The sequence below is a fragment of the Amphiura filiformis genome, chromosome 1 (assembly GCF_039555335.1).
Source record: "Amphiura filiformis chromosome 1, Afil_fr2py, whole genome shotgun sequence".
Lineage (NCBI taxonomy): Eukaryota > Metazoa > Echinodermata > Ophiuroidea > Amphilepidida > Amphiuridae > Amphiura > Amphiura filiformis.
Genome location: NC_092628.1, coordinates 40,014,441 through 40,029,904, shown reverse-complemented (window position 1 = coordinate 40,029,904; position 15,464 = coordinate 40,014,441). Strand labels below are relative to the sequence as shown.

The window sequence follows — 15,464 nt, the reverse complement described above, 5'->3', positions numbered from 1 at the left end:
CATACACAAAGTCTTGCGTGCATGTCCAACACTAGAATGTTGGCCTACACAAAATTAGCTTTCCCACATCACATTTTGAAATGTGATGTGGGATTAGACTAGCTTTTTTGTCAGTAAACAATGTCAGTAGGCCTACAGAGTGTATCAAAATGATTGGTACCCATCAATATCCAATCAGTGTGTATGGCCAAACTGCCACCGCAAAATACAGCATAACATCCACCTGATTTGTAGATTTATGTAATATAGTCATAAATGGTAATAAATGGTAGTCATTTCCAGAAGATCTAATGTTGAATTTGGAAGATTCAAGCATTTTATTGGACAACAAAGCTGATGGGTACCGGGTACCAATCATTTTGATACAGCTTGAGGCCTACCACTACATGTACCACTGCAGTCTGTAAACAATTAAGGAGTGGTCTTTACCATCAGTGTGTTTCACCTTTTTTTTGCACTTCCATCACAATTGAAAAGGGTCATGGAACAAAGCTGTATGTAATTACTGTGGACAGTAATGACATTTGGTAATTCAATATTGTCATCAGAAATCAAGTCCAGTATCCATTCATTTACAGTACCAGACACCAGAAAAAATTAATGCAGGCCAAAATCAATCAAATCGTCACATTCATGCATGAAACTCTTCAAGTCGGTCAATCAGTCACATTTTATAAGCAGATTTCTCCATTTCACATGATAGCTTGTTCTCCTCTAATGGATCTCTTCAAGAACGTGCCTGCTTTTAAAAAGTTAAACTGTCATTCAATAATTCATCTGTACAAATCTGCAGGAGCTTCAATGTGACCTGAGATTAGTCTCAAAATGTGACAATACATAACTGTTAGATTGATCAGTTTTCTCAAAATAAACCAGGTGGAATTGTTGCATGGTTTAGCAAATAAAATAAGCTCTTAATCCTAAATCCTACTGCCACTTATCCTGTTTACCATGCTTTCTAAAAATCTGTTTCAAAAGGCCAGATGAATCAAGACTTCAATTCAATAAAATATTCAGCTGTGTGAGAAGATTACAACATAAAATGCATTAGAGGGCTACTACTTCACACCCACCCTTAAAATGTGAGTCACACTTGACAAATTTGATGATCCCTTTTATCATTACTGTACATTGTACATACACTCAATACAAAACAATGTAAAAACCTTGGGAAGCTATCTTAAACTCATTTCAGTTTCAGTTTTAGAAGGTTCTGTGCACTACTGTATAAGTGGTAATTTTCGCGAGGGTTTTATTTTCGCGAATTTCGCGATTAGAGCTCCAACCGCGAAAATAACACCTCGCGAATGTATGCAATAATGTATTACAAGTATAGGGAAGGACTGGGCAATCGCGAAAATAACATTCGCGAAAATGTGTCTCTCACTCCAAATCACGAAAATAACTGTACGCGAAAATTACCACTTAAATACAGTACATTTTTGTAGCCTTTTAGGCAGGTTTTGATTTACTTTGAATAACTTACATAGCGAAAATATTATTTAGGTGATGTTCTTATAAAATTATTAGCATATGTTTACATTGTAAAATATTGCTATACAAGCTGATATTTGTGAAGCAGGTTGTCCAAAATGGGGAGCATTTTGCTCCACGGCACGAGTCAAATCGAACCCTGCTTTTAGGCCTTCAATGTAGGCCTACATGAAAGGAATTCAATATAGCTTATTGCCATCTTCTTTCTACCATGGTGCCAACACACTGCTATTCATTCACCAACAGTCCAACATCTATCAAAGTGCCATCTACTGGATCTTTACTTCTTAATTAAATTATTCTTAGTCTTACTAACTCTAACTGCTATTTTTTAACTGAAAACTCACAAATATTTTGATTTCAAAACATGTTTGCAGGCCTGCTCGATAATGTAGGCCTAGATCCATATCTAGCTACTACATGTAGCTGTGGGCCTATATGGAGGAATTTTAAGAAAAATCAAGTGATAACCCAATACCCACACCCAGGCACCCCTCCCCAACCAATTCATCTGAGATTGAGGTCTCAATCTGATCTGATGCTGATTGATCAGAGTCACCAGAGAGAGTTGTCATCAGTAGTAGTCCAACCTGTTCATCAACAAACCAAATACCCATACCACTGTGAACCCAATTAATGATCCATAGAGTACTGTACAAAACTCATTCCAACATGAAGATCGTACTCATGATAATTGCTTCTAATTAAGGAAGTGGTATCATTTCAATGAGCTATATCCTTAACAAGTTTATCTGCTCTGTGCCTTGCTTCCTTACTTCCTGAATTCAGTAAAACTCATTAGGCCAGAGAACAGGTAATACCTATGACACCTGTTCTGTAAAACACTACAATGTATCTGCATTGTTTTAATTATTACCAGTTGTCAACAAAACATTGGAACAATTAGAATTCCAAAACAACCAATTTCTTCCAAACCAAAATCCCACCTTCGATTAAGTCGCACCTCCAATTTATCGAATTTTCTGGTGTGTTCGTAAAGTTGCGTTGATGTGTGTCAGCATGGTTTGAGTGTTTGTAAACACTGGCAAATGAGGACACACCCCCACAAGCCCAGTACATGCACAAGAAACCTATGCAACAGCAAAGGACCCGCGGACACAGCCAGGCTCAAAATGCAGGGGGTGGGGCAAGGCTAATGTTCAGCAATTTTCCCTAAAACTTTCACAAGTGCCAGTGTATGTCTATGTATCGCTATTTGCCAGTGTTGACATGTGCGTGGGGAGGAAGGGGCCAGTGATCCAGTCAATGTCACAAGTGAATTTGGTACTAACCATATTTTACCAAGCTACATGTACATATACAGTCTATACTGGGACAGAGAAGTGGTGGTTGGAGCTACCTATAGAACTGCTAGGTACATACCGATACCGTAATACCGTATTTACGTCAAATAAATACCCCGAGGCGTTACATTTTCAAACCGGGGGGAGCGTTTATTCAAGGTCAATTTTAGAACGATAATTCCCGTTAAAATCATTAGGTAAACTTAAAACTCACGCTAAAATGACGAACTATGAACTAGAAACACTGACTTCTGGTTCACTTCGGGTTTCAATCCAGATTTTAGCCAAAAAGTGACGCTTATTATCGACCATGTGTGCAACTTGGTAGCTTACTACACAAGATAGCATGGAAATATCAGCATTTTTGAAACATCTTGGTTGAAAAAAGTGGTGGGGGCATTTATTTGAGGGGGCGACTATTTGATGAAATACGGTACCGTAATATTGGAAGTCAGGAGTCAGCTGAACCTGATCTGTTAATTGTATACTCTAGGGGGAGAATCAAAATCTATTTTTGATCCCAATGTATTTTTGTCACAAGCAGAAAATGCAAGCAAAGTTCATTTGGGATCATACATATAATTGCAGATGGCAAGTTTCAAGATGGAAAGGATTTTACTGATGGGAATATTATACCTCATTCAAACCCAGAAGTTAACACCTTATTCCTTGGAGAAAACTTGGGACAAATGTTATTTTCTACACATGGGGTATGTGATTCAATTTATCCTATAATGAACTAAATATAGAAAAGCTTGTTCATTGCTTTTATCAGTTCCTTTGATGACAAGTCTTTGAGAAATTAAATCAATTCATTCTGAAGCTGCCAAAAGCCAACTGCAAGCTAAGTCCAAAGCCAGGTTAAGCTTAAGGGTGACAGATGAGGGGAATGGCCTCAGGTTAATAGCCTAAAGCTTGAAATAGAAAACATTGGAATCTTTCTTCCATGAATCTGGATCTTCAGGATCTCTCTGCATTATCCTTCTGTTTATTTCATAGGAGAACATTAATTTGACCCGACACCGCTTGGAAATCAGTGTTTTGAAATTGAAGGGGCTACAAACAGCACCAAATTAGAACTGGTTCCTGTAAAATCAAGTTCCTTGACGGTGATGTGCGCAAAGTGCGCATGGGGCCATCGAGCCGCGGAGTCAGAGAGGGCCTTTCAATAAGCACTGAACATTGAACAAGCGCTATGCCAAATTGGCAGACCGCTGAAGAACCTCAAGCTGAAAAATATATCTAAAGTATAGGCCTACATTCCAATTTATTTTAGGTAGAGAGCATTTAAAGTAATGACTTAGAACTAGTCTGTATTTTACAAGCCATGAGGAAACTACTGGGTGCCAAGCACTCACAGAAACCAGACTATAATGTGACCCCATCTGATTCTTTCAAGCCAAAGTAGGAAATATTGAAATATTGAGTTGCCACCATTACTAACTTGCTCAGTGCATGTTGAAACACAGGCGGCAAATGGCATGATCGAGCCGGCAACTTGTGAAACCGCCCGGCCGTATGGCATTTTCCATATACCGTACTCGGTTAGTTTTGTGGGGTTCATTATCTTGTATTTATATTATTTATTAACACAGGCCTATTTGTTTGTAATATTTCAAGCGTTTTAAAATTTCAAAATAATCCCATTCAATTACACGGTTGACGATGAAAATTTACTGAATTTAGAGAATGCACGGCAACCACCACCTGTTGAAACAGTTGAATCCCCAGACTACTTGCAGGGGTCGATTTAGAATATATTAGTTACATGCACCACTGCAGTTTTTCCTCGAATATGGGCTGCATATCACAAAAATTTGCATGCACAGGCTAAATCGAGCCCTTGATACTCGGTTGCAATATTTCTCCATTTCATTATTGCCAATTTTAGCCTGATTGGATCAGATCTGGTCACATTATACAAGTACTTACAAGTGCCTTCAGCAAAATTGCTTTCCAGGGCACTCTGGTATCAAGATCTATGCTGGATTGCTGGTATACTCTCAAGACCCCTGAGGTACTATGATACCAACCTATACAACAAGCAGGTACACAAAAGGGAACAATAACTAGGTCACACATTCACCACCCACACAAACACTTGCCAAGTCTAGGGGGTATCAAAGCAAAACAACCTGTTTCATTCTTGAAGCTCAAATCCTTTCAGTAATGATGCCATCAGAGTATCACTTTTAAGCTTTAAGGAAATGCAGAATATTAGCAAGGATATGGTTTAATGACCATGTTTACAACAAGTCTTCACTGTTGATCAGTGTCACTCAGCAACTTTCCAAACAGGGTTACATTCCAAAATATTACGTTGAAGTCTAGGATTGAAGAAAACATGTAAAGAAAATACTTTAAGATTTCCAAGTTGCAGTGTATTTTATTCAAATCAAACTATATTGAATCAAAATAATTTCTCAAATACTGTAGATGCACGGATTGCTGAATCATTTTTAAGAGCCAATCTCCCTTATTATGTACGGATTTGCGATACAAAAAAAAATAGAATTGTCTCTAAAAATAATTTTGGTACATATTAGCACCAACAACTCACATGTAAAATATGAGCGTGCACAGCGCCTCGTTCAGCTTGAAAAATTCTTGAAATTTCAGCCTCTCTGAGCCTTACTTGCAAATGGTAAACTTTAGAGGTGTATAACATCGATGCGCCATCATCATCCCAACCTGCATTTTGCATTTTTTAAAGTACCAAATGGTTACATTACAAAAACCAAGAAAAAAATTGGGATCTTGATGGCGCACAAAATCAGCACATCCAATGATTTGATGAAAAGCGCCCTCGTGCAAACTTCAAAGCATCATAACGGGCTGCGCCATCAAGATCCCAAGTCGAACAAGTTTGAAATTAAAGACCTCCATGGCAAGTTTCATTTTTCAGCAAAAATTTTTGGGATTTCGTTGGCGCACTAGAGTTAACAGAGGTCAAAGGTCAAAATTTCCTATTTTAGCACATTTTGCACGCCTGTATTATTGGCCAACGTCACCTGACTCTCCGAATAGGATTTCATCAAAGAAGAGGTAATTCTCTGCAAGAAGTGAAAAAATTAGCTTGGGATCTCTTGATCTTCATATTTTTCTGATTTTTTGAAAATGGACTTAGCCTCATTTTGGAGGTCAATTTGACCTCTTTTTCCCACTCGCTGCACAATGTGGGCTTTTTACTGCATCACAAAAAGATGTGCCAACAAGATCCCAATTTTATTTTTTATCGTCTAGCTTCTTTGGCGACCAGTAGACAAAAAACAAGCAACAGCTAATTGGGATCATGTGGGCACACTAATATGAAAGTGGTCGACGGTCACGCTTTGTGCCAAAGTGATGCATATTTACCTATGTGCAGCACGAAAGTGGAACTTTGACCCGCAATAAAATTGTGCGCCAACAAGATCCCATCTTACTTTTTGGATGATTGGATAAAGGGGCTTATGTATAACTGATAACAAGTAAAAAAAAGTGGGATCATGTGGCGCACTAATTCAATAGAGGTCAAAGTTCATACTTTGTGCCGAATTGGCATTACTTTGCCTATGTGCAGCACAAAAGTGGAACTTTGACCCGCAATAAAAATGTGCGCCAACAAGATCCCATCTTACTTTTTGGATGATTGGATAAAGGGGCTTATGTATTTAAACTGATAACAAGTAAAAAAAAAGTGGGATCATGTGGGCGCACTAATTCAATAGAGGTCAAAGTTCATACTTCATACAAAATTAACCGATTCTTAGCCTAAAGTTGCCGAATTCGGCAACCTTTCACTCAAATTTTGCAAAATAAAGTATTTTGACAAAAAATTTTTTTACTCTCACCAACTACCATGATGGAATCAGCATCATCTGAAATGCACTAATATACAAGTTTCTATGAGACATGTCTGGTGATTCCCATTGAAAAAAAAATTTGGCACAAAGTATGAACTTTGACCTCTATTGAATTAGTGCGCCCACATGATCCCACTTTTTTTTACTTGTTATTAGTTATACATAAGCCCCTTTATCCAATCATCCAAAAAGTAAGATGGGATCTTGTTGGCGCACATTTTTATTATGGTCAAAGTTCCACTTTTGTGCTGCACATAGGCAAAATAATGCCAATTCGCACAAAGTATGAACTTTGACCTCTATTGAATTAGTGCGCCCACATGATCCCACTTTTTTAAAACTTGTTATCAGTTATACATAAGCCCCTTTATCCAATCATCCAAAAAGTAACATGGGATCTTGTTGGCGCACATTTTTACTGCGGGTCAAAGTTCCACTTTCGTGCTGCACATAGGCAAATATGCATCACTTTGGCACAAAGCTTGACCTTTGACCTCTTTTATATTAGTGCGCCCACATGATCCCAATTAGCTGTTGCTTGTGTTTTATCTACTAGTCGCCAAAGAAGCTAGACGATGACTAATAAAATTGGGATCTTGTTGGCACATCTTTTTGTGATGCAGTAAAAAGCCCACATTGTGCAGCGAGTGGGAAAAAGAGGTCAAATTGACCTCCAAATGAGGCTAAGTCCATTTTCAAAAAATCAGAAAAATATGAAGATCAAGAGATCCCAAGCTAATTTTTTTCAGTTCTTGCAGAGAATTACCTCTTCTTTGATGAAATGCTATTCGGAGAGTCAGGTGACGTTGGCGCGCAATAATACAGGCGTGCAAATATGTGCGAAAATAGGAAATTTTGACCTTTGACCTCTGTTAACTCGGTGCGCCAACGAAATCCCAAAAATTTTTTGCTGAAAAATGAAATTTGCCATGGAGGTCTTTAATTTCAAACTTGTTCGGACTTGGGATCTTGATGGCGCAGCCCGTTATGATGCTTTGAAGTTTGCACGAGGGCGCTTTTCATCAAATCATTGATTTGCTGATTTTGTGCGCCATCAAGATCCCAATTTTTTTCTTGGTTTTGTAATGTAACCATTTGGTACTTTAAAAAAATGCAAAATGCAGGTTGGGATGATGATGGCGCACGATGTTATGCACCTCGAAAGTTTACCATTTGCAAGTAAGGATCAGAGAGGCTAAAATTTCAAGAATTTTTTAAAGCTGAACGAGGGCGCTGTGCACGCTCATATTTTACATGTGAGTTGTTGGTGCTAATATGTACCAAAATTATTTTTTAGAGATAATTCTATTTTTTTTTGTATCACAACCCCCCTTATTCATGTACATAATAAGGGAGACTGGCTCTTAATAACATGGGTGAAAAAAAAGTAGAGGAAAATTATAATTATTCCTCCGTCCTGATCTAGACTTTTGCGTGTTTCTACATGTACATTGAGCAAGTGGTTGACGGGTGCTAATGATCTCAGTAGAAATACAATTAATGTGTGGAGTTGTGGATGATGCAGGACCAGGTTATCTCACTGGCACCCTTTTGAGGTGGTTTAGGGTACTGTGCAATAAGATGTCACTCATTCATGACAGACTCATCCTCTTTTTAAAAATTCTGTCCTCTAAAGTACCATGGGCCAATTCGATACAATATAAGAGACCCATGATTAATGTTGTGGAATCAATCTAGAGATCTGTCCCTCTGTCATCTTTTAAAGCTATCTTAGAACTGCCCTCCAAACATGGCTGCCATTTCAATTTCTATACAATTCTGGTTGGTTTATTGGTGGTCAAAAAAATGTTTTTCCATACTTCCATTCTTCCCTCCAAATGTGCAGGGAGTGAATAGTTGCCGACACACAGTTTGGAGTTAACTGGAAAGGTGACAGTAGATTAAGAAGTTCTGATGACCATGCAGATAGTGTTTTACAGGACAGGATAGGTGTCATAGGTATTACCTGTCCTCTGGCCTGACAGGGTACATGTAGGTCATCATAGTTTCCTTCACAAGGTTCTTCATTGACAACTCGGCTACTGAACTAAACCTTGCCATGACACTGATGACACAGTCACACAGACCTGTGTTTTACAAACTTACAATACTGTCAATCATGCCAGGGATTTTCGGGCGAGCTCGCGGGTACCCGCCCGAGATTACATTGCCCGGCAGGAAATACCCTGCCTGGATGCCCGAAATTAAGAAAAAAAAAGGGTGTTTTTTGTCGGCTTTGTAGTGTCCCTGGACCTAGACCTAAATGCTAGGATCATTCATGGTTGACCTAAAAAAAACATTATTTTGCATGATGTTTTGTGTTTTTATATAAAAATTGATCATTTGTATTCATGTCATACTTCTATTACGGTAATGATATCAAAATGCATTCAAATTCAATGCATTTTGATATCATTTAAAAGAGTATGACATGAAAACAAATTATCAATTTTCATATTAAAAATTTATACAAAACATCGTGCAAATTTTTTTATTTTTTTTAGGTCAACCATGAATGATCCTAGCATTTAGGTCTAGGTCCAAATTTTTTGCAATTTCAGGTACCCGGTTACCCGCCCGAAAAATGCGCCGGGTACCCGGGCACAAAATTACCCGAAAATCACACCCCTACTGTCAATACAGATGAGATGATGCATAGTATTTACAGTGATTGTTAACCCTAACACTGACAGGAGCAGATTTTGGGCGGTGAGGTGCCTCTGGGGCACCCCCTAACTTTTGCAGAGCAGCGCCGCACCCCCTAACTTTGGCAGAGCTCGGCGCCCTCCTATTGAAAATTCCTGGATCGGCCCCTGACTGAACACTGCTTTTTGCTATCAGAAGTTAAAGAAGAAATGAAAAAGGAGAGAAGAAGAAAGAAGTCACTTGGTAAGTTGGTACCCCCGGGATTTGAACCTTTTAAAAAAACCTTGCGTGCCAAGCATATTTTCACCGACGTAGGCACAGGGATTGCGCTGGCCCGACCAGCGATTTCCGGAGCATTGCACTTCTAAGGGTGATTGCAGCATCGCATCAATTTCATTTTACAATGCGATCAAATCAATCTTGATTCTTTCAGAATAAATTTGCAGGAATCAATCCGAATCATTTGATTCTTGCAAATCAATTTCTATGTAAACTATAAAAGTTTGCGACAGGGTTCGATTTAGAAAATAAAATTTACATGCACAACTCTGGTTTTTTCCTCAAAATGGGCTGAATAACACAAAATTTTGCATGCACAGGCAAAATTCTACATGCACAGAGCCAAAGTTACATGCATTTGTGCATGTAAAACCCCTCTAAATCGAACCCTGGTTTGCGACAATCAATTTTGATTCACACAAATTTGTTTACGAGAATCTTTGCGAGAATCGAATCTCGCCGAAATTCTGACCCTGTCGGATTCATGCAAGCACAGTGGTTATCCTTGTGGTATCTAGCCATGTTAGGTTTAATGCAGAATGCACTTTTATAATTAGCTTTATTTCCTTTATTTTTATATACCGTACCGTAAGTACTGGTATTAATCATTTTTAATTTTGACTACAGAGGCAATGTGCCCACAGGTCAATCAGTTTTTCCAGGGTCCATGAACAAATGCTAACATGAAATGGACATGAATGAAATTTACTGCATACATCATACATGTACCAAATTTACATAGCTTGTCCTTGGTTGCCATAGTAATATGTGTTTGATTGGGAGGTGGCTTTAAATACATTACGCTATAATTTGTTATGATCACAGGATTACTAGGTTAGTGGGTCAAACTTAATCTGATGTGTGTGTTATTTGCATTCTAAATTAGAAACTGAATGTACATCAAATTTGTTGTAGGTGGGAGGGGCACTTTAAACTTATATTTTTAAAGTTTTATAATATTTATCAAGTCACTCTGTCTAGACCAATTATTGAATTCATTCAAAAGTATATAGTCCAATGTATAGTCCAAAATCTCTAAATCATGAGTTCAAAGTTCAAATTTACACTTTTACAGTATCCATAATGTGTTATCAGCCTAAGTTTACCCAGCCAATACTACATATACTTTGGCATTGAAATTGAATTTGTTGCATGGCCAAACAAATTGGCATTGAAGGACATTCCTCAGTAAACCACTGGTATGGAATCATTGGACTGGCAAACAACTAAATCTGGCAATTATAATGTAAGTCTATCTAGGCCAGGAACGACAAGCCAAGCCACCAGGCAGGCAAGCCTGTAGCCTGTCAATCAGGTTCAAGTTCAGCCACATGTGGCATCATGCCCAAGACATATGACCAGTATAAAAATAGCTGAGGGAAACCCTGCAGCAGGGCTGGGGTGTGGCTCTGGGTGTAATAGACTGTATACATATAGCCACATTATTGATATAGAGCCTACTTCCAGAAATTGAATTTTAGGCATAAACTTGACTGAAATATTGTTACCATACTTTATTTACCTGGATTTATTTTAATATTATTTAAACTTGTTCCGTGAGACCATGGGATTAATTCTATTCTACTGACTTAATTTCTCAAATCTCAATTTTAAAAAAAATTACAGATTGTAGAAAATTCCACCCTGTGCCTGTGGGCCACACAAAACCAAGTTTTGTCATGTGAGTTACCAAGATGGGCTCAAGACCTTTTCCATTTGAAGTTTCCAAAGACACAAAGACAGCTATGTAAATTTTAATTATGATGACCCTTCCTTCCTTTAAAGTGCAGCCTCCAATATGAGGAAAACGCACTGCGTGTGTGCATGGGTAAGAACATAAAATTGAAGACAGTGGCGATATATACAGTGCAGGTTAAAAAGTGGATGATGCGGACCGACATCAGGACACGATCCCTCAGCGCAATCGTGAAGGCGTCGAGGGATGGGTAGTACTCAGCTGGATCCTTCTTCAAGATGTTCCAATCCTTGATGGTACGTGGGAAGAAGGAATTGCCATCACTGATGAGCTGATCTGATCATCTGAGTGTACATGAAGCAAGACTTGTGTCCTGAGATGTGAATATTGGGTGAGGTAGTTGGTCCAATCAAAGTCAACTAGGTCTTGGTGGATCTTATAAATCATTACAATCAGCTTTGTTGGCGTCTCTCTTGTAGTGATGGCCATTCCAGGTGTTTCAGCATGGCAGTCACACTGCTCTCACGACTGTAGTCACTGGTGACGAAGCGTGCAGAAGTACGCTGTATCTGTTCAACTTTGCGGATGGGTGTGAGGATCCCAGGAGGTTGCAGCATACTCCATGATCGGTCTTACAAAGGTTGTGTATGCAGCTGCCTTGATCTTACGGCTATAATAGTGACTGAGGTTTAGTCCGAATAATCAGACCCAGAACAAAATATTAATTTCGGACATAATCGTGTTCTGGGTCTGAACTGTTTCCATTCGAAATCTTGATGCCAAATTGGACAAAAGAAGCACATGGTCCTAGTTTTTTAATCCCCTATTCATGTTGCGTGAATCACTCTATTGTGGACCATCCTTTTGATACTTGAGTATTTGGACAAGCGGAACAGTTTTGACAGGCGTTTTGTCTACCTCTCTGTTTGTAAACAAACGAGGAGGTCGAAATTGTCCTCCTCTGCGAATACGAAAGTCAGCGTAATAGTACGGCACTAACTGAGGTTGTGGTTCAAGAACTGCCAAGAAGGCCCGGGTAGAATTAGCCTTCCTGGTGATGGCATCAACATGAGCATTAGAGACTCATCATGTACATTCACTCGGTCGGACATCCGGGAACATTGTCCCCTTCGCACAAGCGCGCGCATAGCAACCAGCTCGAGAAAGGGGAACTGAACATGCGCTGCACATGCGCACACTGGTCTTGCTATTTCCCCTTTGTGACGTCAGCCCGACCAAGAGAATGTCTGATTGATGTCTCATCATAGAAATTTACTAGTACTAGTACTTGCCAATATTTTTCCTACATTTTGGCCTGCCGTGATATCTTGTCCAGTCTTGAAGATAGGTCCCAAAACCGTCCGAGTCCTGACAGTGCATGAGTGCATGAGTGACATTAGTGCCGTACTATTACGCTGACTTTCCTATTCGGAGAGGATGTCAATTTCGACATCCTCGTCTGTTTACAAACAGAGAGGTAGACAAAAGACCGTTCCGCTTGTCCAAACACACAAGTATCAGAAAGATGGTCCACAATAGCGTGATTCATGTAACATGAATAGGGATTAAAAAGCTGTCAAGTAGAACCATGTGCTTCTTTTGTCCAATTTGCCATCAAGATTTCATATGGAAAAAGTTCAGACCCAGAACACGATCATGTCAGAAATTAATAATTTGTTCTGGGACTGATTATTCGGACTAGAGTGACATAGTCATGATAGTGACAGCAGTGTGACATATATCATGTGGCCTTTTGACTTTTATGGGCAAAATGGGTGACTTATTTTAGAACTTTAGAAAAAAAATTAACAAGAATCAAGATTAAATCTGCAGCTGGATGCACAGTCTCATGGTCTGCAGCTATGCAGCCTCTTTTAATTTTATTTTTTTTAAACTGTATTTCATGATGTAGGCCTGTTTATTCGTACTATCATTTTTAAGCATTGTTTTAACTGTATTCAATGAATAATTCATGTAGGCCTTTTTATTTGTACTATCAATATATTTGTGGTGATGATGCGAGGCAACCTCAACCATGCATGGATTCAGTCAGATGTCAGTTACTGTAAAAATATTTGTTTGTTTGTTCATTTGTTATTGTCAGGACAAGCATGTTTTCCATTTGTTTTTATTTTTTCACAATAGTGCAAACTTCATAATCAAAGCAAAATCGTCTATATTGATCTATTTCTTATTTTATTCCAAAATAACAAAAAACATGCATCCATGCTTTAACAAATGATACTGCAATTTGGACGTGCACTTGGTATTGATGGGCAGGGCAGCTTGTGGTAAACATGTACGGTACGGTCCCATTTGAATGCGTGTGTTTACAATGTACCGTTATATTACTACTAACGTAAAATTCGGCTGATATCTTCATTTTCTAGTCACTGTTACTCATTATGAAAAACTTACCTGCTGCAGAAAAACCTATTTTATATATTTCCTTCGGTTATATTCCGTATATTCCTTGCGATCGTGCTATATTCATGTATTTTCCAGGTTTATTTCTGCACACAGAATCTTTCATAGGGCTCCACAGTTCGGCCAGGCACCGCATCACTCTTACAATCAAGCGAGACAACTTTCCTCCGCTTAGAAAAGGTGTTCGCCCAGTTTGAACGATTTTCGATGTTTTATCAAATCTGAAGATAAAATTCAATATTTTTTGTATATTTCATAATTTTACAAACATTTCAATTGATTTCAATTAGATTTCATTTGTTTTGGTAAAAATAGCATCAGTTTTAGCGGAGTGATATCGATGACATCAAAAGCGTATGGAAATAGTATTATGGGATATCAGAGAATTGCCTCATTACGTATGTAAATGAGATGAAAGATAAAAGGCTGCGACGAGTGACGTAGTGTAATGAACCGTTAGATTACGTAATTTCCACGCCTACCTTTCCACCTTTTTTGGCAGTTGTCCCGCTGAAAGTTTGGGGTTTGTTTACATTTTGTAAGAAAGCACATGCTCAGACAAGTGAAGTGAATGTTTATCTAAACATGATTGTTAAAAAATAAAACCAGGGGAAAAGACCTCGATTTTATTTATTGCGATTTTTTTCAAAGCTTTCAAAATAACTTTTTTTTCTTCCACTAAAATTTCATCGTAGGCCTATATTGTTCATAATAGTTTCAACTTTATACTTGATATTTCATCCGTGCACATCCATGGAATTTCATCACTATTTATTTATTTATTTATTTATTTATTTATTTATTTATTTATTTATTTACCTCCCCCTTTTTAAAGTGCCAAAAATCTTTGCCCCCCTCCCTTTCGACGTGCCAAAAAAACCTTTGCCCCCCCCCCCTTTCGACGTGCCTACAAATCTTTGCCCCTCTTTACACACTATGATTTTGGGGAACCCTAATTTAAATTGTCTTATCATATAATGCGAGCGTAGCGAGCAGGAAATTTTGCATATTTGAACGTGTTCCTAATGTTTTCCTACACCTTTTTAGGGCGTAATATAGAAACGATGCCCAAAATAGATCTGTGCCAAAATCGCTTGCCCCCCCTTTCGACCTGCCAAAATTGCTTGACCCCCCCCTTTACCTGCCAAAATGCTTGCCCCCCTTCGGCCTGCCAAAAATCTTTGCCCCCCACCCCCTATAATTCACCACCCCGGGACACATAATTATTGCACCACCCCTAAATAGCTCTAAGGGAGCGATCGTTATTTATGGCAGGGGGGGGGAATGGGTAAATTTAGGGGGGGAACACGAAATTTTTTTGTGGTCTTGAGGGGGAACCTGAAATTTTTAGTTGAACCAGGAGGGGGGGATTGTTAAATTTTAAATGGAGAAAATTGGGATAAGAAAGAAAAACGCGAAAATTTTGAGCGGACGCGAGGGGGGGACGCGAAATTTTTTGTCGATATTTTTGCCAAAACACCCATTCCCCCCCCTGCCGTAAATAACGATCGGTCCCTAATCATCCTCTGTTCCTCAGCTACTCTTTTTGAAGTAAAATTTAATATATTTATAAATTTTACGTCGATCGAGATCGAGGACTGTTAAATATCAAATTTTAATAATTTGCCATAAAATTTGTATTATATCGCGAATTAAAAAAAAAGAAAATTGATATCAGAAGGACATTCTTCGCGTTCGACGTTCAGAATACAATTCGATGTGTCTGATGTGCTCTCGTGCTCCACAAAAAATACATATGACAACCTCGTTATC

At 38.6% G+C, this 15,464-nt stretch overlaps 1 protein-coding gene across 1 annotated transcript in view; it reads right to left on the bottom strand.

Moving 5' to 3' along the window:
- The window catches only part of LOC140146931 (spectrin beta chain, non-erythrocytic 1-like), a 103,830-nt gene extending 89,990 nt beyond the window's left edge, over positions 1-13,840 (bottom strand). Inside the window, 1 exon segment of the mRNA XM_072168783.1 lies at positions 13,683-13,840. The gene's annotated coding sequence lies outside the window, so the exon portion shown is untranslated.
- Between the last annotated feature and the right edge of the window lie 1,624 nt (positions 13,841-15,464).